General features: G+C 49.0%; 1 long non-coding RNA gene across 1 annotated transcript; it reads right to left on the bottom strand.

Annotated features, from left to right (window-relative positions):
• Positions 1-696: 696 nt before the first annotated feature.
• LOC141370121 (uncharacterized) lies at positions 697-25,143 on the bottom strand. The gene is made up of 3 exons (XR_012373881.1): positions 25,034-25,143; positions 5,683-5,783; positions 697-824 (listed from the first exon to the last, which is right to left on the bottom strand). It is a non-coding gene; the product is annotated as an uncharacterized lncRNA (long non-coding RNA).

Below are 25,143 nucleotides of genomic sequence, written 5' to 3'. Positions count from 1 at the left end.
ACAATCTATATATATTAAACATTTGAAGGTGACCAACCCTATAAAGAAAACATCAACAAATTCAATAAAAGAAAGAACTTAAAACTGAGGAAACTGAGCTACTAGTGTAATCAGGACAGAAATGTTTAAGTCCATATATTTAATATCTTCAGAGAGATAAGGGAAGGTATCTATGCATCATATATCAAATGAGAAAAGGTGGGTATGACTCAAGAGCTGGCAATTATGAAAAGAACTAATGAGAGATCTTAGAAATGAAAAATATCATTATTCAAAAATTATTCTGACTACTGTGGAGAACGAATGCAAGGAAGCAAGATGCCTATAATCCAGTAAGAGATGTCTGTGGCTTTGGCTAGGTTGGAGGCATAGGAGAAAGAGAAGAGTAGATGGATTCAAAATATATTTTAATGGAGAGTCTGCAGGACTTTCTAACTTGCTGAGGGTTTGAATGTGAGGATGAAGGAGAGGGAGCACTCAGGGATGATGTCTGGGATAAACACAGAACTGTTCCCTGCACAGACCATAAAAACCTCTTTACCCTCTGTGTGCATCAAGATGAGTTGCACAGCCCATTGTGCAATCTCTAAACTGAGCCTTTTCAGGTTTTCTCTTCCCCTTGCCCTTGACCCAGAGGGCTTGAAAATAAGGGGAGAGATCTGAGTCCAGCACCGAATGTGGCCATTACATTTGTCATCCTTGGTGCCTCACGGTGAGTCATGGCTGTTGAGGGAGAGAAATGTGATGGTTGTAGATTGGGTGCTCTTGACAGCAGGCTCTGAGATTGAGTTTTTCACACAGAATGTTGATTAAGCAGCCAACACCTGTAAAAGGGAGGGGAAGGAAGGAGGATAAAGCAGAGAAAGAAATTGAACCAAACCCAATGACAGCCTTAGTCCACCTCAGGGGGGCCATGGGAGCTTGTATAGCTCTTCAGACTTTTTCCAAGTTGGGCTGGAGTGATCAGACCATTATGTACCTGCATCCCTCAGTCATTAGATTTGGGTAGCACTCTCCATTGCTGGAACAGCAAGTCCTTGTTGAAGGGACGTGGGGGTGGCACTTTACAATGCTCAGCACAGTGATTAAGACCTCAGAAGCTCCTCTAGTGGTTCAAGGTGCAGCTTTGTGTATATCTCACTGTGCCTTGTGTGTACCTGCTCTGAGGTCATTACTAAATATATCTCCAATTTTTGGGGAAATCAGAAGTTCAGAGGGAGTCCTAATCAGAGCCAAGAACACCATTCACTGGGGTAGGAGAGAAAGGAATGGCTTTATAGATGGTCAACATAAAGCTGAAATCGCCTCACTTATGGCAAACTGTATAATCTAAGCATGAACCTTGGGAAATTCATATTCTGTAATCCAGAGTCTACAAGTTCACAATATAATACCCTGTTGAGAAAAGCAAGTCTAACTCAATTGATAGAGACCCTCTCTGCTGATTTAAATTCTGTTTTCAGATGACCTGGCTGGCAGTGGGTTGAGCCCCATCTCTCAAAACCCTTTGAAGACCTAAATGTGGGCTGATGAGCTGCTACAGAATATCTTTGAGTCACTACATCATTCAGAGATTCTGTATCATATTAAAGTCTGCTTCTGTGATATTTTGACTTATGAATGTAAAAACTGAGGCAGGAGGCAAATAATGATGTACCTGAACATGCTCTCTGCTATTTGGTTCAATAGACCCTGGGATTTTTGAAATTCTGAAATAAAGTGGTTTACTGGGTGGTGTTCCCTGGAGGGAAGTGAGGAAGCAAGATAGGGAGAAGGAAGCCAAGCAATATGCAAAGTCAACAAAACCCCATGCTTGCAGGATGACTGGCTTATCTCCAGAGGGGAAGTCTGGAGACCATGAGCCCCTCTACCCACCTGTCATTAGGTAGGGGCTATCTCAGAGGAATGAACATTCGCAGGCACTTCCTGTTCTCTGTCCACTCAGGCAAAACACCTTCCAGAACCATGTCTCTGATGAAGAATGGAGTAAAAGCAAACTGGGAGCTGAGGGGCATGGAAATGGGAAGGGAACCTGAGGAGACGGAGCAGAATGGACACCACATCTGCCAGGAGTAAGTTCCATGGTTACTGAGTCAGCACCTATTGTGTCCAAGACCATCTTGCATATTGTGGAGAAGACAGAAGTCACCAGACTTCATGATTCTCATCAGTAACAGACGTCTGGTCCCTTGACACCTCAAACCAACCTTAAGTTTCCTTATCTCTCAGAAATGGCTTCCTGGAATGATGGCAGTGAACATCACTGAATATTAGGGACCATAGTTACATCTGGAAAATGACTGCCTTTTCAATGCACTGTATTCATAATGATAATAGCAGCAAAAATAATAATGTGCCTGAATTTAATTTAATACTCACCACACCTATTTTCTCTTCCTGGAATACAGCATAGTTTTCTATTCTAGCACCCTTGGATCTAGGTAGATTGGATCTAGCCCCCTTGGATCCATTCTCAATAATGTCATTGCTTTCAGGTTAAGGCAGTGAAAGCAGGCATGACTTTCCTTCAGAAACCTTAAAGTCTGCATGTAGAAGACAGTGATGCCACAAAATGGAATGGCAGAGTCCTTGAGTCCCTGGGTCACAGGAGAGCTCCCTGACCAGAATCACACATTGAATCCTGTGTTAGTGAGAAATAAACTTTTGCTAAGTCATGGAGATCTTCAAGCTCTGGGTAGTTAGCTTGCTCTATTACAGTTAACAGTAATAACCACAGAAACAAGTCAGGTAGTATCATGATTTTCATTTTGTAGGTGAGGTAATTGAGGCTCAAAATGGTTAAAAGGCTAGCAAATGGCAGAGATGGAATTCGAGTCTATCTTTTAATCCCTGTCCTGTGTTCACTGTCATGTAAAGCTTAGCGTGACTATGTTTGATGTTTTCCCACACATTGGCTTTGATGGGGTAGAGAGGAGAATATGGAAACCTTGGGTCTCTTGGATGGGATATAGAATGGGGAGGAAGGACACAGAAAAGAGAGGCTCCCCACATCAGAAGTCAAGCTTTGGGCACTCCACAATTTTGCTAAGGGCTTCCCCATCTGCTCACATATGGTCTGTTCCCAATATCCTCACTGTAATGAAGTTGTTTCTTCACGACAGTATGCTCCCTTGTCTCATGTGATTCCAATCACTATTTGCTACTGATAACCGAAGGGTCAAACCCTGAATTCCCAAAGCTATGTCCCTCAACTCCAAGTGGAGAAAGCAGAGAACCTCTTGTTTCTTGTGGACATCTTGCTTGCCTTCTGTTCTGCCAACCACCTGTTTCCTTCTTACTAGAATCTGCCTTAGTTCATCCTCATGCAAGTTACCAAGTCCTTCAGGGAAGTCTAGGCCATTCCCCTAATCAAGGGTGAGAGTTCATGGCCTAAGCTAAATATGATGGAGTGATTGCTCTGCCAGATGATTAGTTTAGGCCTGGGCATGGGATACAATTTTGACCAATGGACCTAAGCAGAAAATCTGCTGGTGAGGTTTTTGGGAAGGCTCTTTTTAACAACAACAACAACAACAACAAAAGATAAAAATGTTTGCTTTTCTGCCTTTGGGCTTGAGTGTGTGTATTGTACCTGAAACCAAAACAATCGTCATGGGTCCATTAGGAGAACAGTCTATGAGGATGAGCCAAACATTTAGGGTGGCAGAGTAGAAAGACAGAAATAACCTGGGTCTTTAAGACATTGGTGAACTGGTGAATTAACCAAACCTAGAACTGTCACCCCTTTGGACTTATTATGTGAGATAATAAACTGCTTAATTGTTCAAATCATGATGAATTGGGTTTCTATTACTTGCAACCGAATGCATCCCAGTGGATTCAACTGATATGTTGCCATATGCTCTATCAGGGAGATAGAGAAAAGAGCATCTAACTCCCACAACTCTTAGTGGCTCAGTTGGCTTTCTTGATAGGTTCTTAGCTTCCACCCACACCCCCCATCCTGACTGATTATAAATCCTTCCCCATTTCTCTTACTCGTGATTCTGCTAATCGTAGCTTCACTGCTCATTAGAGGGAGCATCCACTGAATTACCGCACAACAAATCCTCAGATTTCCTACCCAGTTGCCCAGCTGCCCATTCTTATGGCTGCAAGCAGGAGAAAGATGTTGAAAACCACAAGTCCTGGCAATGCTTTGTAAAGAAATGGTGACCGTTTTGGGTTTCCTTAGGTGAGAAATCAGAAGGAAAAGAAAAGAAGCTCATTTTTTCTAACATTAATTAATTCACATAAGGTCACATTTTACATCATTTTAATTAACTTTCATTGAGTTCACATTCAAAATGAGGAAAAACAGGTTCATTAAAATAAGTCATGAGGACCCTAGGTATAACAGCATGAGGTATTTAAACAGGATAGAAAATTGGAAATCTTTTCCTTCTGCTCTGATGCATGGTGGGGTTTTGTGAATTCCTAAATTTTCTCAAACATATCCTATTTGCAGAAGTGAGGAAGAAATAGACTTGAAAGTATTAACTCTTTCAGGAAGCCTTTTCCAAGACTTCTCACCCCGGCCTGTCCCCCTCCTCAACCATTGGCTAGGCCCCCTGCCCCACTAACACTTTGCAAACCCCTGTCTCACAACCACCACCTTATCCGACATTAATTGTTTAATTTTTTATTTCCTCCACAACATTGTGAGGTTCTTGAGGGCAAAACCTTGTGCTATTTCTTTATTTTCTGGCAGGATACTTGGCATACAGTAAATGCTCAGTATAAGTTTATTGAATGAATGAAAGCCAGGAAAATTTTTCCTGGGTCTCATTTTAATTTAACAAAGGACAAGTATATCTATGTAGCACTGCGTAAAATGAAAATTAAATGGGAAAGTCCTTTATGGTAGTATCAAAGGGCTGCAGAATCTGCTATATATGGCAGGTTGGCTGGTGGCACACAGTTGGTGGCTAGGCCATTCTCTGAAATGTGGACTTAGGACAAGTGTGGGTCCTTGTGCATCACCCCTAGGAATTTACTAACAGAGTCTTAAAGCACACCCAGTGCCACATCTGCACTAATCTGGGGGGCAGATGCTGCCAGAAGTACTTTTGTTCTATGTTTTGGCTTTTCGGATTGTCCCCAAATTAAGCAAAAGCATTTTTCTTAGGTGAGTTGACGCTGATTGTCCAGATACCTGCCCTCCACCACTCATTTTCTCTTTCTTAACAAGCCCCTGTCAGATGAAGTTTCATCTGTCCATGAGTCCTTGCTGAGCATGGTGATGTGCCCAGTTACATAGCAAGTCCAACTGCAGGACTACAGATCCTCCACAATGCCCCACCTGTGTCCTTCCTCATTGTCCACCTCACTGTCCAGCCACTTCACCTACTGTCCTCCTTATGTGACTCCCCGTACGGAATAACCTGCCTGTCCCCACTTGCCCAACCAGCATGAAATGGATGAGGAAAAGGCAAGAGTCTTCTCATTTTTTAAATAGGTGCTTTGTAGCTGGGAAAGTTTGAGGCTGAATTTCCTCAAGCTTGGATTTACCTCTCTCTTGAAATTTGTAAGTGCTTGAGTGACTTATTTTTTTTCCTTTTTTTTAAGATTTTATTTTTAAATAATCTCAATACCCAACACAGGGCTTGAACTTAAAACCGGAGATCAAGAGCCACAGGCTCTACTGACTGAGCCAGTCAGGCACCCCCTTGTGTGACTTACTTCTGAGAAAGCCCAATATTTGGATTTCTAAATGTAGATGCAAACATTATTCATGCCGTGAAAGGATTCTCCCATCTTCAAAGGACTTGTCCTCAGAACTCCTACAGGTCAATAAGAATAAGACAGTTAATCAAATTAAAAAAAAAATTAACAAAATGCTTGAACAAGCATTTCCTTTAAGAATTTAGCTAAATAGCTGATAACATAGAAAATTTTGTTCAATTGCATTAATCAGGCAAATGCAAATTAAAACCATGATCTAATACCGATAGACACCCACCAGCATAGCTAAAATGAAAAACAGAAAATAATAAGTGTTGACAAGGATGTGGACCAACTAGAAATCCTATATGCTACCAGCGAGAGAGGGAATTGGTATAATCACTATAGAAACATGTTTGACGGTATTTATAAAACTGAATATACACATAAGCTCTGACTCAAAGATTCCACTCTTAGGTATATACCCAGTGGAAATGCATATATATATATCCACCACACACAGGTAGTAGAATGTGCCTATCAGCACCATTTGTTGTAGAATATATCTGGTAATTATACAAATGCCAATCAATGGTAGAATGGATATAAAAAATTATGAATTATTCACATGACACAATATCTAGTGATGAGAATGGGCCCACAATGCATGCAACAATGTGGATGAAATTGATTAACACAAGGTTAAGCAAAAGAAGACAGACACACAAAAAAAATGTATTTGAATCCTTTTAAATAAAGTAAAACCTGGAAAAATTAACTTATGTTCTTAGAAATCAGAATAGTGTTTATCCTAAGGGGGTGAGTGACAGGAAGGGAGCACGGGGAGGGACCTCTAGAGTTTTGACACTTTTATTTCCTGATTCAGGTCCTGGTAACATAGATGTGTTCAATTTGTGATATGTGTGCTTTCCAGTATATGTGTATTAAATTTCAATTAAAAAAAAAAGGTTTTTAAAGTGTGATGAAATTTACAAATTTTTCAGGCCAAAATGGAACTTTCTAGAATTATATTTGCTATCCAGAATAAAGCACACTACCTATGTTCAGTTGGATTGAGTTTTTTCCCTCCCACCCTATCTTCACAAGTTCACTACTTCTGCAAGGATAGGGAATTGAGTTAGGATTGAGGGAGTGACTTCTACCTTCATGGCATTGGATCATGTGTTTTCAGTATTCTCTAATTACTCTGTGTCCCTCCACTGCAACTGAGACCCAGAGGACAGAGACCATCTTCCATTCTCCTTTCTCTCCACCCCATCAATGTCTTCTTCAATGCCCAGTTGCCCTGAGGACTCGTCAGAGGACACCGTGCCAAGCTGGAGAGGATTTCTTACCTCTCTAACTCCATCACTGAAACAAGCTCTGAGACAGGATGCCTGTTCTCTGTGAAGCAAGCATTTATTATGTGCCTGGCATCACCTCACTTCACCCCCACACTCCCAAACCTATACCCATTTCGCAGAGGAGAAAACTGAGAAGCATCACCCAAAAGGCCGCATCTTTCAGAAGTGATGGGCTGGCACCAGGATCCAGTTGGCTCCATGACCACACCATACTGCCTGGGGTTTTCTAGAGAAACCTTACTCTGCAATTTTAGTTTCCCAAAGTGGCTACCTTCTTTCTGCAAGCAACAACCTGGGCTGGCTGGTCATCATTGACTGGCCATCACCAGGGAGCTCTGATGTCAACTCTCCATCTCAGGGCCTGGAGACAATTTATCAGGACTCACCTCCTAGAGGCTTGGGCTCTTTGCGGATCCCAGTGGGACCCAAGACAGTGTCACCCGACCCTGAGCCTGCCTACTCTTTCTCTGCTGGAGAGGAAAGAAGCCCTAGAGTTTTGCTAGCTTCTCTGTGGCAGGCGGAGCGTGGAAGCTGTGCCTAATCTGTACCTGGGAAGGTCTGCTCTGGGTGCAGGGGCCCTGCCGATGCTGTCAGGGCTGCCCATTTATAAACAATGGCGGGCCGCCCAAATTTCCCCCAGGCAGCCTGACTGCATGCTTCACCTCACAGCCCGGCTGTGGGGAAGTCTCCATCTATATTGATCCCTCTAGCTCATCACTGCAGACATAAGCCGCTCTGTGATATGCTGGAGAAGGCACAGTACGACCCAGCATGGCGATTACAGCTCAGCTTGGGGAAGTGAGCCACTGGTCTTAAGCTCAGCCCAGGAGGCTTTTTTCTTCTGCCACCGGTGGAATTTTCCCCAGGCCTGCTCGGCCCAGTCCCAGGGACAGCAAAGTGACCACTCCCCAGTGCTCCAGTGTTGTCCTGGAAATGAGCAAAGGCAGCCTCGAGGGCAGGGTCTAAACCAGCTCACTGTGGTGGAGAGCATGGACACCCATGATCTCTGTGCTCAGGGTCCCCAAATTCCAATCTTTGGCCAACCTCCAACGACCATTTTCTGCACTTTATGCCTCCCTCCCTCTCGGGAGACAAGCTGCTGCATGAGCCCAGCAAGAGTGATGGAGTTACAGTTTGGCCAGGACCTTAGAGGCCATCTGGTGCTTATTTTACCAATGAGGAAACAAGCCCAGAGAAGTTAAGTGACTTGCCCAAGGTCACACAGCTCTGGGGGTAGAAGAGGTATGAAGAGAATCCAGGCCTCCTGATTCGATGGACCCTCCCCTCACCACCCCCCCCACAGCATTCCGGGCTGTTTATTCCTTTTTTATTTAAGGGACTCCTCTAATTCCTGCACAATTTCAGGTGGCAGTTTCAGGAGTGTCCGGAGTTGATCTGTTTCCTTCGGGGATGCTAGAGACCCACCAGGGATGACGGCTCTAAAGGAGAGCATGCCCCAGTGCCCAGGGTCCTCGGAGAAAGTGGGCAGCAGGTCAGCTTTGTTTGGGCAGCAGCAGGAAACAGTAAGGGGGACTCGTGAATAGTAATGTCCCAAAGGGCTGCACTGCAGGCATCGGGACATGCAAGGGTCTCCCAGGGAAGAGCAGTGGATGCCTGTTTCCCCTGGCAACACTGACACCTTGTCTGGGGACAGGGAATCCTGCGCTTTGCTCAATGCAGCCACTGGAATGGAAAATCCACCAACCCCCCAGGACGGTGGACAGGTAGCGCGTCTGAGGCAGCAGCTTGGTGAGCGGCCTCTTTTAGTCCCTTCCGACGTAGTCAGAGATGGGCAGAGTAGGGCCCGGCACTGGATCCGTGGCTGGTCCCGAGCTGGTAGCTTCTACAGTTCTTTCTTCTCTTCCCATTCCCCCCCTCTTCCTGTTCCCTGCCTTGGGCCAGCTTTTCCTCCTCTCCTTCTCCACCCCCTCCAGATTTGCCAGGCCTGTACTCTGCTTTCTGAAGGGCCTGCCTGCCACGTAACTGGCTGGGGAGCTGGGCCGATGCATCAGGATGCCAGTGGCGGCTGGTGATTCTCAGTTGGCCCATCCTTGGATAACTTTCCAAACCTAAGCCAGGGTGCCAAGCCCGGGCCAGGCTCCTTGCCTCTTGGGGCCTCTGCTTCCACAGCTGAAGCTCTGGGTCTTTTCAAGCAAGAGCCACCATGTATCCCAGGAAGATGGTGCTATTCTTAAAAATGTTCTTGTCTTTACTACATTTGTGCTCCAAATTCAGACAGAACAGACCTGAGCCCCGGCTTTGCCCTGTCTTCACAGCTGGTCCTCCAGTCCTCAGTGTCCTTGTCTGTATTATGGGACTGCTAATGTCAACCTCACGGCTCGTTTGAAGGATTGAGTGAGGTGATGCCTAGGAAGTGCTCAGCCCAGCATTACCCCAGTAAATGTAACCTTCCCTTGTTACATCTGGCAACGGGGGCCAGAACCACAGCCAACTCCCCTCATCTGCCAACCTTGTCGGCAGTGCTGACTTCATCCCCACATTCTAGCTCTCAGGTTGCCAGGGTAGGACAGAGTGTTCTAAGCATCCAGTTGGGTAGATGCTGCCGCAGAGGAGGACTCCTGAAGGAGCAGCTTCTGGGTGGGAATGGAGTTCATGTTCACAGACGTTTGACGTCCATCCCCATTCAAACCAGTCCCGAGTGCTCATTCCCAAGTCCTGGCCCCAGAGGGGAGGAAGGCAAGTGGGTAGGAACCCGTGAGTGGGTTTCCCCCTTGGGACAAGACTCAAGGTTGGTTGACAATGTTGGGGGTACTTAGGGGTCTGACTCCAGTTTCTAGGAAGCAAACTCAAATATTTTCAGGCCTCAGGTGAAGCAAAGCATGTGTCTCTTCTCAGAGGAATTACCATAATAAGTTTAGGAATCCAGTTACTACCTTCAGACGGGCCCAGAACGCTCCCCCCAGTATCCGCCCCAGTTGCAGTGCCTCCAACCAGAGCCATCCCCCTCACGGGACTGTGCCTCACACCCAGAACGAGCTCAAAAGTCGGTGCTGTTATCATGACCCCGCAGGGGGCCCCTGGCATCCCAGTGAGCCGACACCATGCATGGGGGCAGGGGCTATGACGGGTTCAAGGCCTCGCTACTGTGGCTGGGAAGACTGGGGATCTGGCTGGCCTGAGCAGAAGGACAGTGCAGGCCCATCTGTGTGTCCTGAGCTGCCCTGACCCTCCGCTCTCTATTGGCGCTTGAGGATGGCTGGGAGAGCCGGGCCTGGGGAGTCCCTCCTGACCAATGGGGCACCATGAAGCCTTGATGCTCAGGCTCCCGGGGCAACCCGAGAGCCCTGCAGCCCCCAGCCCACTGTCCTCAGCCGTTCCAGCAGATAGGCTATGCTCATTCCAGGTTTTTACGGTTATCCTCTCTCTCTCTCTCTCTCTCTCTTTTTTTTTTTTTTTTTTTTTTTTTTTTGCTCCCTCTGAGAGGCAAATGTTCTAACAAAGATGTGATGCTGGAATGAGGCATTAATTTCAATAGTCACTTAAAAGCAATTGCCTGGGAAATACTCATTTTCCCATTAAACACTGCATAGCCCAAACCTCAGGTGATTCTCCCTCCTTAATCTCCTTGGCCCCCCCACCCCTGCTTCCCCCACGCCTTAACCCCCCTTCCCTGCTGCCAACAACTCACCACCTGCAGATCATTTCTGCATCCCGTCCTAAAATTACATCCTGAGTAGATAAATGATTCTGTCTGGCTAATAAGTAACCTCTAGACAGCAAATGCCCGACGGGCAAATTACTCTGAGGAAATCACACTGGAGGGGCATCCCCCACCAGACGGGGTGTCTTTCTAGGAGCACAGAGCAGGTGGCTAATCATGTTAGCAGCTTCACTGATACTCCGTTCTTGGGACGTGAGGACCGGCAGGCACATGGGGGCCGGAGGTTTGGGGGGCAGGCTGCCTTTGGAGGTCTCTCCTTGGTAATGAGACATGGCTGATGGAAAGACTCGCGTTTCCAGGTCTTCCCTGGCCCTCCACAAGACAAAGGTGCAGAAGAGGCGAGCCTTTCAAGGCCCCTATCAGGGGAAGCTGTGATCCAGGTGGGTCAGAACCTGACCGACACAGTGGGTGCCTTGAAATTGATTGTGTGTCTTTCACTCCACTTGGGAGAGAAGTCCTGGCTGTCTCCCTTCATCTCCAGCTGAAGGCCCTGGGGTGTGCCTGAGGCAGAGCTAGAGGCTAGAAAAGGGGAGTCTTGGCCCAACCCCCATTTCCCCCAGGCTCCCTCTGTTCCCTGACGCCCAACCCCTTCCTTGTCTTCCAGCTACAGGCTCTCCTGGTTGCATTACTGCGGGGCCCCACACTCAGATGTCATCTAATGTAAGCTCCCTCCACCAGACACTCACCAAACACGCTACCAAGCGCTGTCTGCTCTTTCGCAGAGATTCCAATTATTATTATTAAAAATAAGAGGTGACTGATTAATATGTGGCAGACATCCACAGGCTCAATTCCCTCTGCTCTTTTCATCCACTGTGTGAGTGGTCCACCACCAGCACCAGTGAACAGAAGAAGATCTGAGCCCCAGACAAGTTCAGTCCTGCCCCCTAAGGTCACACGGCCCAGCTCTGAGGATTTGAGCTCAGGTTCTCCTGGCTCTGGGGCCCGAAGGATGGCCGTACCATGCATCCAGCCTGCAGGACACAAGGAAATTCATCTCCAGTGGGGGATCTTCGAGTCCTGGCAAGAGGCAGGGGCTGACCCCACAGCCTTCATATGGTTCACAGCTGGGGCACCTGCAGCCTCTTCACCCTGAGTAAGAGAGACCAGGAACCTCCAGCACACATGGAAAACAGCATGGTGGGTCCTCAAAAAATTCACAATAGAACTACCGAGTGATTCTTCAATCCCACTTCTAGGTCATATCCAAGGGAAACCAAATCAAGATCTCAAGGAGACCTCCGCACTCCCCTGTTCATTGCAGCATTATTTACAATAGCCAACATATGGGAACAACCTAAGCGCCCTGAGAGGGATGAATGGATAAAGAACATGTGGTCTATACGTACAATGGAACATTATCTAACCTTATAAGAAAAAAAAAAAAGGAAACCCTACCTTTTGCAAAAACAGATGAACCTGGAGGATACTATGCTAAGTGAAATAAGGCAGACACAGAAAGATAAATCCTGCAGGATACTTTTAGGTATGTGGAATCTAAAATCATCACACTCATAGAAGCAGAGACTAGAATGGTGGTTGCCAAGGGTTGGTGGATAGAGGGAAATGGGAAGATGTTGGTCATAGCCAAACACCAAGTTTCAGTGACACGGGATGAAGAAGTTCTGGGGACCTAAAATACAACATGGTGACTCTAGTTAACAATCCGTATTATATACTTGAAATTTGCGACAAGGGTGGATCTTAAGTGTTCTCACCACAAGAAAAGAAGAAAGAAAGGAATTGGTAATTATTTGAGGTGACAGATATGTTAATTAGTTTGATGGTGGTGATCATTTCACAACATATAAGTATATGAAAACATCAAACTATACCTTGAATGTGTACAATTTTACAAATTTTATTTGTCAATTATATCCCAATAAATCTGGGGGTAAGGAGAGAGACAGGAGCTGAGAGCTCTACATGCATTCTTTGTGAGTCTCACCTTCCTGAGTCCCACCTGAGGGGAGAGAAGCCGAAGCACAGAGGGGCTGAATCAAACAAGGCCACATAGAGGTAAGGCCTCTTCTCTTCTCTAGGCGATGGGCTTTAATGCTCCCTGTTCTTTGACGGCTCTGAGTCGTCCTTCTTGGGCTTGGGTGCCACCAAGCTCCTGCATTAGCCCTGATACCCGTGTGAACTTGGAGACGTGAACACTGTGGTTCCCTCAAGCCCATGCAGCCTATGTCAGGGCTGGGGTGTGAAACAGCAAGAGAAAGGGTCTTGGGGCTCTGCTCCAGCTGGCCACGCCTGCAGAAGGCCACAAGGGAAGGCTGGGCCACGGGACCGGGAGTGTGGCTAGAGTTAGCCACGCACACATAAGGAGCAGCTTTAGGAGCAGCCCTGCAGCGGTGGGGGGCTGGAGGGGGGAGCCTGCGAAGCTGCTGGAAGCTGCTCTGGTCTGTCTGGGGTCAAGCCAGCCCAGATCCCATCTTTCCTTCAGAGCAGAAAATCAAAGCGCATTGAAGAAAGCCCTGAGAAGGCTGTCGTTTTCCTCCCGTGAGGGCCTGGGGTGGACTTCTGGCAGGGTGGGAGGGGGAGGCGCTTGGAGGACTGACTTTTGTAGTGAAATAATGTGTCTGGGATAAGTGACGGTTCGCTCTCTTCTGCTGGCTGGTCCGCTCCCGCCGGCCTCACCAGCGGAGTGGCAAGAAATGGTAATTTGAGTTCTGTGATCTAAGGGATCCCAAGCACCCCAAGGCAGCCAGAGAGCCACACCGTTTGGAGAACCCAGTTGTATACTTTCCACAGCCTCCTACTGTTGGCGCTGTGTTGTCTCGAGGAGGCTAACACTGCAGCAGCAGCCGTGGCCAGCCCAGGGCCAGGAAGCGTGGGGCCGTGTAGTTGGTGTAGGAATGCGAGAGCATAGGCTGGGGAAGCAGAGAGGCAGGGCTCCGTCACCATGCTCGGTATGACCCTGGGGAAGTCTCAGCCTCTCCAAGCCTCAGTTTGTTCACCTGAGCAGTGGGGACAATAGTGTCAACTTCGCAGCCCGCCAGTGTGACAATTAAGCGAGAATCTTAATAGACGCCTAAAAATGTCAGCACCGTAATGATGGGAGTTTATTACTACCAACGACCCACATTTGCTCCACACCGACTGCAGACGGAGCTCTGTGCTGAGCATTTCATACTAATTGTCTCATTAATCATCCTAAAAATCAAATAAGGTACATATTATTATTACCCCCATTGTACAGATGAGAAAACTGAGACTCCAGAAGGCTAAGGTTTTCCAGAATCACCGCAGAAGGGTATGCAGAGAGCAAGCCACAAGAAGCCGGAGCATTGGATATCCACCATTCTCCTCCTGCCTTTTTCCCCCGGATGCTCAGGTGATAGCTGTTCCTTTAATGGAACAGATGTGCCTCTTATTGTAAAGTCTGCAGCCCCTCCCACATCCATACCTCACAGTCTTCTTTATGTGCGCCATGAAATAGGATACCTGTGCTTTTTTATTTTCAAAATGAAGAAAGCAAGATATTGCAAAGTTGTCACACACTGCTAGCAAGTGGCAGAGAGTGGAAGAAAACCAGCATTTACGCGTACCTACGACAGGGGGCTGTGATTATTTCAGGCTCCTGTTGTCACATGATCTGCAGGGGAGTTTCGGGAGATGTTGGAATTCCCTTGACTTCTCATAACTACCCAGGAAAGAAGGTCTGATTATTTATTATCTTATTTCACAGACAAGGAAACTGAGGTCCAGAGCATTAAATTAGACTCCGAAGCCTGTTAATGAGGAAGGAGAGGATCCCTTTCTGCTTTTCAAGGAATGTGTGGACAACTCTGATTCCCCCCTGAGGTTGAGATGGAGATGGGTTCTGTGTTCATCCCACATACCCGTGCCCGCACCCCAGATCCCACAGATCAGTCAGGGGGAGGAAAGCCCGCGGCACGGGCTTCCCGACAGAGCGAAGGCATGGGTCAAAAAGGGCTGCCACGTTTGTAGGTGGCCAGGCAGATCGAAACGCTGTGTTCCCCACTCATGCTCCTGCATAACTGCAGGTGAAGGCTGAGGCCCATGGCAAGCCGTCCCTTCTGGCCCCTGTCATCATCTCTAACATCAGACCCCATCTTTTTGCTCACTTCCAATACTGGTAACATAATTTGGGGCACACATCCAGTACATGAATGTTTATTGATTTATACATTCTATTTATGTGCTACTGAGCTAACTGAAGCATCACAAAGCAGACACAAACATTGACATTTCAAGGGGCCATACTGACTAGAATTTCTGATGTTTTCTCTCTGCACACCAGACAGGTCCCCTCTGGTGTGGCCCTTCCAGGCTGGGGGCTGCTGCTTTTGGACCTCGATGGAGAGCCTGTTGGGGCCCTGGCCAGGGCCAGACCCTGGGCTGCAATTTCTGCCCTTCTCGGCAAGAGGCTGTCCAGTGAAGCATTTGGAAGCACAGGCTTTGTGGTCAGAGGGAGGGGGTTTGGAGCCTAGGAAGTGACTTTCCTCCTTGAAGCTTCTATTTGTTCACTGCTAACATGAGGTAGACAGCTCATGTGGAGTTGATAGGGCACCTGCAGGGCATGGCATGTGCGTGGCATGCAGTAGGTGCTCAACATATGCTCTGTCCCTACCTGCACTCAGGAGGTATGGATGTGGTGTGGGTACGTGGATATCAGTCCCAAGGACAAGGTCTGGATGAGGAGGGACTGACTGGTGGCACAGGAGAAAAGTCCAAGGACCCCCTGGCTCTGGAGCTCACCCCATCCCATCGGTGAGGTGCGCCTCCCCAGGGAAGCCAGGCTGGTTTCACTCCAGGTAGAACTCCACAAATGGAATCACACACATTCATAATTTCGGCTTAATCCTTCTTTTGGCACCCTCCCAGTTTTACTTGCAAAAGCTTGTACATCCCTTTGGCAACTTAGAAAGCAGAGTAAAACCAGAAAAATAATTCTGGAGAAGTAGAAATTTATTTTTGGCCTGGCATAGCCTCGTGATGTGAGACCTGCATTCTCTCTGTGTCAAGGCAGACCCCCTCCCACCCCCCCCGCCCTGCCCCAGGCCACTTAGCATGACCCACACCACTCTCATGAGGCCACCAAAGAGATAGGACACCTCCTAAGCCACAAGCTGCCGCCTTGAGTGGGAAATGCCTGCACTCTCCCTCCTAGGAGGCAGCCTGCCTCCTCCTGAATGAGCGGCATGCCCTTTCTCCGTTGAGGTGTCAGAGCTGCTCATCAGCTGTAGCGGGATGCGTGAAGCTGCTGTCCCCCGCTCTGACCATGCTCCAGAGTGTTCCAGCGAATAGCAATCCAGGGCCGGTCCATCCCGGTATGTCTACCCTGGAAGAACTGCTTTCAAACTGCCACCAAATTAAACTTGCATTTCCGCAGGGGAGGGAAGTGGTGGGTAACGGTGGAAAAATGGGGGAGAATGGGCCACGGGCAGAGGGGGGCTGCACTGCTTTTTCTCAGAGGGTCTGGATGCTCTGGCTTCCCTAGGAACCATAGCACTGTCTCTGGTATATGCCTACCCCGGAGCCCTCATGTCTGAGCTTTGCGAGCAGGTATCAGATTCCACTGTGGCTGTAGTGGGTGTTGATGGAGAATGCAGCTGGGCTGCAAGGACACATCTCTGGTGCAAGCCTGGATCACAAATATGGTGGCTAAGGGGGGGGAAGGGGGCGACCTGCATAGACCCCTCCCCCATGCTAATAACCCATACTCCTTAGTCCTTACCTTCAGTGCCTTTGGCCCTGCCTTCCTTGCCTCCCCCCTCAAAGTGAGGATGCTCACAACACCGACTACCATCCTTAGCACAAAGTTGCATAATCTTTAACTTTCCTTGGGCTCTGGTCTGCCGCTCTCCGCTCCAGCTACTGCGAGGACAGGATGAATTCATTTGCAAAGGACAAGCACAAACCTCTGGTGCAAAACAAATGCAATGTACCACAGTAAATGGGGGCAGCTCTGAAAAAAAAAAAAAAAAGGACCAAATCCATTGGGGACCCCGTTGCCATAGGAACTGGCGTTACAGCTTGCTTCCGATCATTAATGGAGGGTTTTGCTCTTACAGTATTCTTGAAAGTTCGCTGTCCCCTGTGCTGCACTGCAGAATGCAGCATCGTCTCCCCATTCATAAATATTTCATTACCACCGGCTGCCGCGTTTCATCACGGCGGATAACACTTGGCCTAATCCACCCCTCGCCGAACTCCGGCTGTCCTGTCAGAGAAGTAAGATTGGCTTCTCCCTCTTCCTTCCTCCAGCTCCGTTTACCTGGTGTGAAGTTCTCCAGGTTCCCAGGCCAGGACGGGCGCCTTCACGGTGGCTCCCATTTCAGATCCTGACATCTATTCGCGGTGCCTTGTCTTCCTTTTCCTCCGCGCCGAGGCACCTGTCCAGCTCAGGGCCCGGCGGCCCCCTGGTACCCGCCTTGATGGAGTCCTGGGGGGATACGGGGCTTTAGACTTTGGTTCTGCAGTGCGCTGGCTGAGCTTCAGCTCCCCCGCGGGGGTCAAGGGAGGTGAAGCAGACGCTGGGGCCCGTGGATGTGCTCAGGTGGCATGGGGTCTGCAGCTGCTCCAGCTCAGGCAGCAACACTGGGGGAGGATGACCGGAGGCTCAGAAGCCCAGGTGTTAGTGGAGAGTGAGCACTGGCCTGGGGGGTGACCTGGGGACATTGCCCCTGGGCTATCATTTGCCTCCCATGAGAATATAAGCACACCGGTCATTTGCCACCAGCACCATCCTGTGCAGCCTTCCAGGCTCCGGTAAGAGGGTGTCTGCCCTCTGTGATGACTCTGCACCCAGCCCGCTCTGGGTCACCATGGCACCCCCTTCCTAGGCCTTCCGCAGGCTGCAGGGAAAGTGGGGGCCGATGCCTGGAAAGACACTTGCTGCAAGCAGTCCTGAACGCTTATCGTCCCACAGTCTGCTTCTCTCCGTGTCCTCTTCGCAGGACACGGGGTCTAGGCAGATGCGTGTGGCCGACCCAGGGGCCAGAGTCGGGTGAGGTGGGGCCAAAGACAGGAAGAACCAGAGGGGATCAATACTGGGAAGATCAAGTCGTACCAAGAAGTCCCAGGAAAGAGTTCAGGGAAGACAGAAGACAAGGCCAAGATGCTCAGAAATGGTGGGACTTCTGCATGAAACGGGAATGGGAAGCCGAGAGCCAGGCCGGACTGAGCGCAGAAGGGTCCAGCCAGCAGGCAGGAACACTTGGATGCTCCATTGTAGAGGTCTCCATGGGGGGGCCCACGGGGGTCAGGCCAGCTAGACACGAATGGGAGATAAGGTCGGCTACTGTGATTGCATTTCTCTTACTGCTTTTAGCTCCTTCTCCAAACTCCACCCTCATAATAGATGCCGGCTTGATGGGTGCTGCTGAGTCCCAGAGCACTCTGCCCCACAACCTTCAGCCATGCCAGTGTAGACGGTGGGCCACCCATAGAGACACTCTCCCCTGCCCCTAAATTCCCCAAGCTGCCTCCATGAGTTCAGGACTCTCTTCAACAGAACTTCCAGCCTTCTATTCAGTCTGAGGGGAAAGCTGGTCTGAGACTCGGCGCTCACTCCAGAAGCCCCAGACGCCCTGAACTATCTAATATTCCTATCTATATGTCCTTTGACTTCTAAGACCAGGGACCTAGGGTGTACCCTCACCTTTCTGGCCCTGGGGACACTTGCTGGAATCCTGGCCTGCTCTGATTCTGTCAGGGCCAGTTCAAAGTGGGCTCATACCAGCCTCGAGGAGCCTGGACCTCCCCACACCTGCGCCCGCTCCTGGTGGGAGGAACCTCTGCAGGACCTGCCCACAGTAGCGTTCTTCTGCCAGTTCTCTTTCTAGCCTCATCGGCTCCCGGACACAAATTTAACTCCCCTGCTCACACTCCTCATCACCTTCTCTGCCTATTTTTCTTTTTTTTTTTTTTTAATTGTGGTAAAATACACATAACGTAAAAACTACCATCTTAATCATTTTAAAGTGTAGGTTCTGTGACATTAAGTATATTCACATTGTTCTGTGACCATCACCATCACCTGTGTCCAGAACTTTTTTGTTTCGCAAAACCGAAACTCTGTCCCCATTCAACACTAACCCCCTCTGGCCCCCCTGCCCCTGGCAACCAGCCTTCTACTGTCTGCTCTAAGAATTGGGCTCCTCTAGGAACCTCATTAAGTGGGATTATATAGGATTTGTCCTTTTGTGGTTGGCTTAGCTGTTACTTCACTGGGCATAAAGTGTCCAAGTTCCCTCCGTGTTGCAGCACACGTCAGAATTTCTTTCCTTCCTAAGGCTGAGTAATATCCCATTGTACGTGGACACCACATTTTGCTTTGTCCACGCATCCATCAATGGACACTGATGTTGCTTACACCTTTTGGCTGTGGTGCATAATGCTGCTATGTACGTGAGTGTACAAATATCTGTTTGAGTCCCTGCTTTTCCTTCTTTGGGATATATACCCAGAAGTGGAAATCCTGGATTGTATGGTAATTCTATGCTTAATTTTTTTTTGAGGAACCTGCATTCTGTTTTTTTATGACCACTGCACCATTTTACACTCCCACCAGCTGTGCACAAAAGTTCCCATTTCTCCACATCCTTGCCAACACTTGTTATTTCCTGCTTGGGGTTTTTTGTTTTGTTTTGTTTTTTAATACTCGCCATCCTAATGGGTGTGAAATGGGCTCACTGTAGTTTAATTCACATTACCCTCCTGATTAGGGATGTTGAGCCTCTTTTCATGCACTTGTTGGCCATTGGAGAAACGTCTCTTCAAGTCCTTTGCCCATTTTTCAGTGTTTCAATAGAGTTTGCATGTTTATTGTTGAATTACAGGAGTTCAGCATGTTCTGGAGCTTTGGTGGGAGGCACCTTTGCTATGAATGAGCCCCAGTGACCTTGAGCCACACACCGTTAAGAGTCGTGGGAAGTCTGGTCTCCACAATCACATCTCCTTCATCAGGATCAACCCACCCGCCCTCCTGGGAGCCATCTTCCGTCTCCTTCTTTGCAGGGAGTGGTAAGAAGCACATGAGCATTTTCAGGTTCGGGTTTCCAGCGGTTCCCCTTAGGTGGGATGTGTGACGCATTACTTTTGTGACCTTCCCTTCCTGTGGGTGCCTAGGCCTTGCCTAGGCCTTGCTGACCCCAGGTCCCAGCAGCTCTTTCCACAGATGACTTTGGGGCACCATCCACAGCGTTCCCCTATCACATTTTTCCAGGCAGTGCCAAATATTTCATAATTACAGCTTCAGGGAAGCTTCAAGGGCAAGGAGAAAGGAAATGTGTACCAGAAGTCTTCTTTCCGTTCATTATTGCTACTGTGATAAATGTTCAAGTACTCACCTTCCAGACCCCATTGGCCAAAACACTGCTGCCTTTGTGGAGTATCTATTCTGAGCTGCACGCCAGGCCCAGTGCTGGTCCCAAAGGCTTTCCTGACAGCTTCACCTTATTCCCCAGGAGGTTGCTACTTTCCATCTGCAGGGAGGCTCCCAGGAGCATCAGAGCAAGAGAAGGGAGAGAAGGCAGGGGAGAAAGAACAAAGACAGAGAAGGGTAGGAAGACTTTCCCTCTGTCCTCTGCTCCTACCCGGGGAAGGAGCCCCAACTCCACACCTATTGGCTTAGGAGAAATGCACCTGCTTTTCACTCCAGTCTGAATGTGATGAATTCAAGCTGCACTAAGGCAGAGGGAAGCCTGGGTGAGCCTGATGCTCAGATTCTGACTTTCAAGGAAGATGTTTTCCCCTAACATTGAGGAAATCTGACATATTTGAGGGTTGGCTCTGACCTCCGAGGAGAAGACATGTGTCCTTCAGAACAAGCCCGGGGAGCTGGGTAGGGAGTGGGGGATGGGGGAGGGCAGGGAGCAAAATACTGGGAAGAGAAACAATGGTGGGCAGGGTTAGGCTGTGGGGAAGGGGGAGAAAGCTTCAGGAACACCGCATGTCATTCAAAGAGCCGCTAGCAGAGCACCTGGTGTTAAAAGAATCCCCATCTCATCAGCAACCAAGGCTGGCCCCACCAAGTCTTTGAAATGGAGGATTTCTACAGCAGCAACACCCCTCTTCTCTTGGGTTCCCACCCACCCATCTCCACCCTCATTCCTTCATGGAAAATAGAACCCTAGGTGTGGCCTTTGGGAAGCTCCAAGTTTCTCCAGGTTGTGGAGAAAAGGGGGTGCTCTGTGGGTGGGCAGAACTTCCAGCCCACTATCCTAGGAGGGTCCCTCAGCATTTGTCTGTTCAATATGTATTTGTTGAAGGAAGTCCCACTGCTTAGATATGAGGCGGGTAACCTCCTGGCCTGGAGACCCCTGAGGACCCCTCCACCTCGGACATCTCGTGGTCCCACATGGCCCCAGGCAGACAGTGACAGGTGTCCCCCTCCATCCCCGCTAGCCACGAGGAGCTGGCCAGGCATAGGTGGCTGCAAGGAAGATGGAGTTGGCCAGCATCCCCTGTCCAGACAGCACAAGTCTTTGTCACACCAGGAATGGTCGGTTGCCCTTGGGAGAAGTTGGAATTGGTTGGCACCCGAAGGTGCCCAGGGATGCTGGAATTTGATAAAGTGAGACCTTCTGGGGCCTGGTGTCATTCTAAGGAAGTGAAAGGGGGACAGCTTTTCACCTCCCATGAGGGATTTTCTAGACAAATGAAACAGATTTTTGGTCAAATGGAGACCCTAAGTAGAACTACTTCACAAAACATAACCAGTAGCTAGCGACTTAATCATTTCCCTTTTGCGCTCAAAGCCCACATGTATACAGGTGGAGAGGCTGACTAGAAATCACAGAAACCCAAGAGTCTGGTGGTAGCCTCTGAATTAGGGAGTCTCAGCTCCAGCTGCACATCATGATGACCTGATGTTTGAGCTCTGATGTTCAAGCCCCACCCTTGCCAAGTCTGATTTAAATGGCCTGGGTGGGGATGGGGGTGGGCATAGGGACTTTTTAAATGCTGACCAGGTGATCATGATGGGCAGCCAGGATCGAGGGCCACTGATCAAAACAACATCTGCATGACTTCCACCAATCTCATTCCTTGGTATTTACCCAAAGGAGCTGAAAACATGTCCCAACAAAACCCTGTGCGTGGATGTTTACAGCAGCTTTATTCGTATAAGCCAAAACTTGGAAGCAACCAGGATGGCCTTCAGTAGGAGAATGGATAAATAAATGCTGGTCCATCCAGACAATGGACTATTACCCTGCATTAAAAAGAAATGAGCCATCATGCCATGAAAGACACACAGAGGAATCTTAAATGCATATCACTAAACGAAAGAAGCAATCTGCACAGGCTACCTACTTCATGTCTCTAACTCTATGACATTCTAGAAAAAAGCAAAACAATTGTCCATTATCTGTGGAGACAGTAAAAAGAACTGGGGTTGTCAGGGGTTGGAGGACCGAGGGATGAATAGGCACAGCAAAGAGGAGTTTTAGGGCAGTGAAACGACACTGTGTGATCCCATAATAATGGAGACATGTCCTTACACATTTGCCCAAACCTGCAACACCAGGAGTGAAACCTCATGTCAACTCCAGACTTCAAGTGATGGTGACGTGTCCATGCAGGTTCCTCAATTGTAACAACGGCCCACTCTGGGGGGATGTTGATGAGGGGGGAGGCTGTGCATGTGGGTGGCAGGGGGCCTGTGGGAAATCTCTGCACTCTTCTTCACTCAACTTCGCTGTAAACCTAAAACTTCTCTAAAAAAAAAAGTTAAGTCTCTTTAAAAAGTTGCATAAATTCACACGGGCAAGAATCTTCTCACGTGATTCACTATATTGAACTTTCCATTAGTAAAACATAAAAGTGATGCATTTTTTAAAGATTCGGGTCAGGTATGTGTTGACAGAAGTGAAATGTCTGTCACTGGTTCATGTGGCAGCAACAGCGTCTTTTGAGGGAAGCGCTGAGGTACACTTTCCCCCAGCGAATCCTCAAGACCAGGCTCATGGCCAGCCCTCAGCAGGGACTTCTGAGAAGAAAAAAGCTTCAAAGACAATGAGAGGGGTGCCTGGGTGGCTCATTTGGTTCGGTGTCCGACTCTTGATGTCGGCTCAGGTCATGATTTCAGGGGCATGAGATCAAGCCCTGCATCAGGCTCCACGCTCAGCATGGAATCGGCTGGAGATTCTCTCCCTCTGTCCCTCTCCCCACTCGCTGGCTCTCCCTCGCTCAGATAAATAAATAAATCTTTAAAAAAAAATTGAGAATACCCCAAATTAGCCACCCCCACATCAGTGTTATCTAGAATTCTGCACCCAGATACTCACCCTCTCCTCCCAGGTTTTATGTGGCTGATGTTTCTGGGAGTGTCCATGTACAACATGTGAGTAGTTAGGAACCCATCACAGCTTTGTTATCCCTCTTCCTGCGAGCAGGATTTGACAGGAGAAAGTAGGCAAGAGGAAGAGTGAGGACCCCAGGGTTGAGACGGGGGCCCTTCGCCCTCTCCCGCTCCTGCCTGCCTGTTTCTAGGGGCTGCTCTGTAGCAGGGGCTTGCAGGAGGGATGGCCAGCGGTCTCCAGCCGGTGTGCACAAGGCTTGGGAGGTCCTCCCTATTCCAGCCAGACCTGACCCAGTGCCCACCTCCAGAAGAGAGGCTGGGCATGTGGACACTGAGGTGCCATGGCCATTCGTGGCAGCCCAGTGGCAGGGTCCGAGAAGGGAGTGGGCGCCCAGAGGCTGAGGATGATGTGCCCATATGAATTCCCTGCATGGCATGCTTCAGTCTAGGGCTCCACATACAGGGCACAGGGGACAAGCTCTGAGATGCTTCCCAGTCCAGTTGTCACCCAGGGCCTTTGAGACGCCAGCAGGGCACTGGGATGTGGGTCACACGGTGTGTGGAAGCGACGTTCAGTCTTGAAGGAAACCTGGACTGTTTCCGACTGGGATGTGGTGGGAAAGAGCTTCAGGTCTGGAGTCAAGAGACCTTCCATTTACAACCCTGTGGTTTTATTTCCCTAGACCTCAATTTCCCCATCTCTAAGCCAGTGCGGATGTCTGCCGTGCCTTCCGTTCTAGAGGGTTGTACGGATCAGGTGGAGTGAAACCCTTTGAAATCTTATTGACCCTTCTAAATATAAGGGACCATTATTTGCCTGATCTGCCACTGGCTCTCTGAGGGAACATGGGGTCGGCATTTAACCAAATGCAACTTGCAGAGAAATCAAGATGCAATTGGTGATACAGGCCGTCTGTGCCCATCACCCGCGCCACAGAGGAAATCACTCTTTGGGGTTGCGTGATGCCTGTCTTAGTGGCTTCCAAAACAACTAATCCTTTGATGTTAAATTAAAAAAAAAATTAATTTCTCATTAGAGTTCCCTGAGAAAGGGAACTTTGTTTTTTGGTGGGTGTTTCTTTTTGCAAAGGATTTTTATTAATAATAATTTTTAAACCCCTGGATCTGGAGTCCACCCCTTGTTCTAGAATCCTGTGGTGGTACAGGCCCTAAGGAGTTGCCTGAGGCTGCTGCCCTTGGAAGGGAGCTGTGCTCCCTCCCAGCTCCCAGCTGGGCTGCCTCGACAGCCCCTGGCCTGCCCAGGACACTGACTGCATCTGCAGGAGGAAAGAGGGGCCCGGAGGGCATGGCGCTCAGGGTCCCTGACGACCAGCCATCCCCACAGACAGCCCCCTTTGCTTCTGCCCTATGAACACCTCTTGGCTCCCCCAGGAGGCACGCGACAACAATGCCCTTATAAATAGGCTCCTCCGACTTGGGGAGCTGGCAGTTTCAAGAAATCCGGTAGAAGAAACAGCCAGTGTTGCAATCCCGGCAAGGTTCTTGGGCTTTTTCTTTTTCTCTCTTTCCTTTTTTTCCCCCCCCTTTCCCTGTTTTAACTGTTAAAATTCATCTCCGACATTGCACACAGGAATGAAATCAACAGTCTCTTATCAGATCCCAAATCCGTCAGCGATGTCTACCAGCTGCCTGGAGCCAAAAGCCTCTTAGCACATGTGTGACTTGAGCTGAAAAAGGGGCTGGGACAACAGCACAGGCAGTTTGGTTCTGACACCCTCGTTCCCAAACATTTGCTCATTTAGAGCACGGCAAGTAGCACTGCCTCCATCCTTGTCTATCTCAGTTCCGTGCGCTTCCAGACATGGTTCAAGCATCCCCCGGGGAACGCGTTAGTGTCCTCTCTCTGCAGGCACTGGGGACCAAGGTCACTGCTCTCCCCCTCACCCTGTCATGCAAGCCCACGTCTCCACAGGGTGGGAAGAGATGAGGGTACTGCCCAGGAGGCACGGGTGCCTGACCGGGTTGGGCTGAGCCGGGCGAGAGGCAGAAGGCCAGTCATCCCTGGGGCAGGGTTCAGCCCTCACTCACCCTGGGCTGAGTGCTTTCAGAACTTGGGTGCTTTGTCTGGCCAGTCCTCGGGCAGCTCCTTTGCCTGGGCAGCTCCGGGATCACTGGAGTGACACACCTTTTCCCGTGAC

Source organism: Callorhinus ursinus, unplaced genomic scaffold (genome assembly GCF_003265705.2).
Source record: "Callorhinus ursinus isolate GAN/ISIS: 27379988/994484 unplaced genomic scaffold, GSC_fseal_2.0 scaffold26, whole genome shotgun sequence".
Taxonomy (NCBI): domain Eukaryota; kingdom Metazoa; phylum Chordata; class Mammalia; order Carnivora; family Otariidae; genus Callorhinus; species Callorhinus ursinus.
This window is presented reverse-complemented; position numbering and strand designations above follow the sequence as displayed.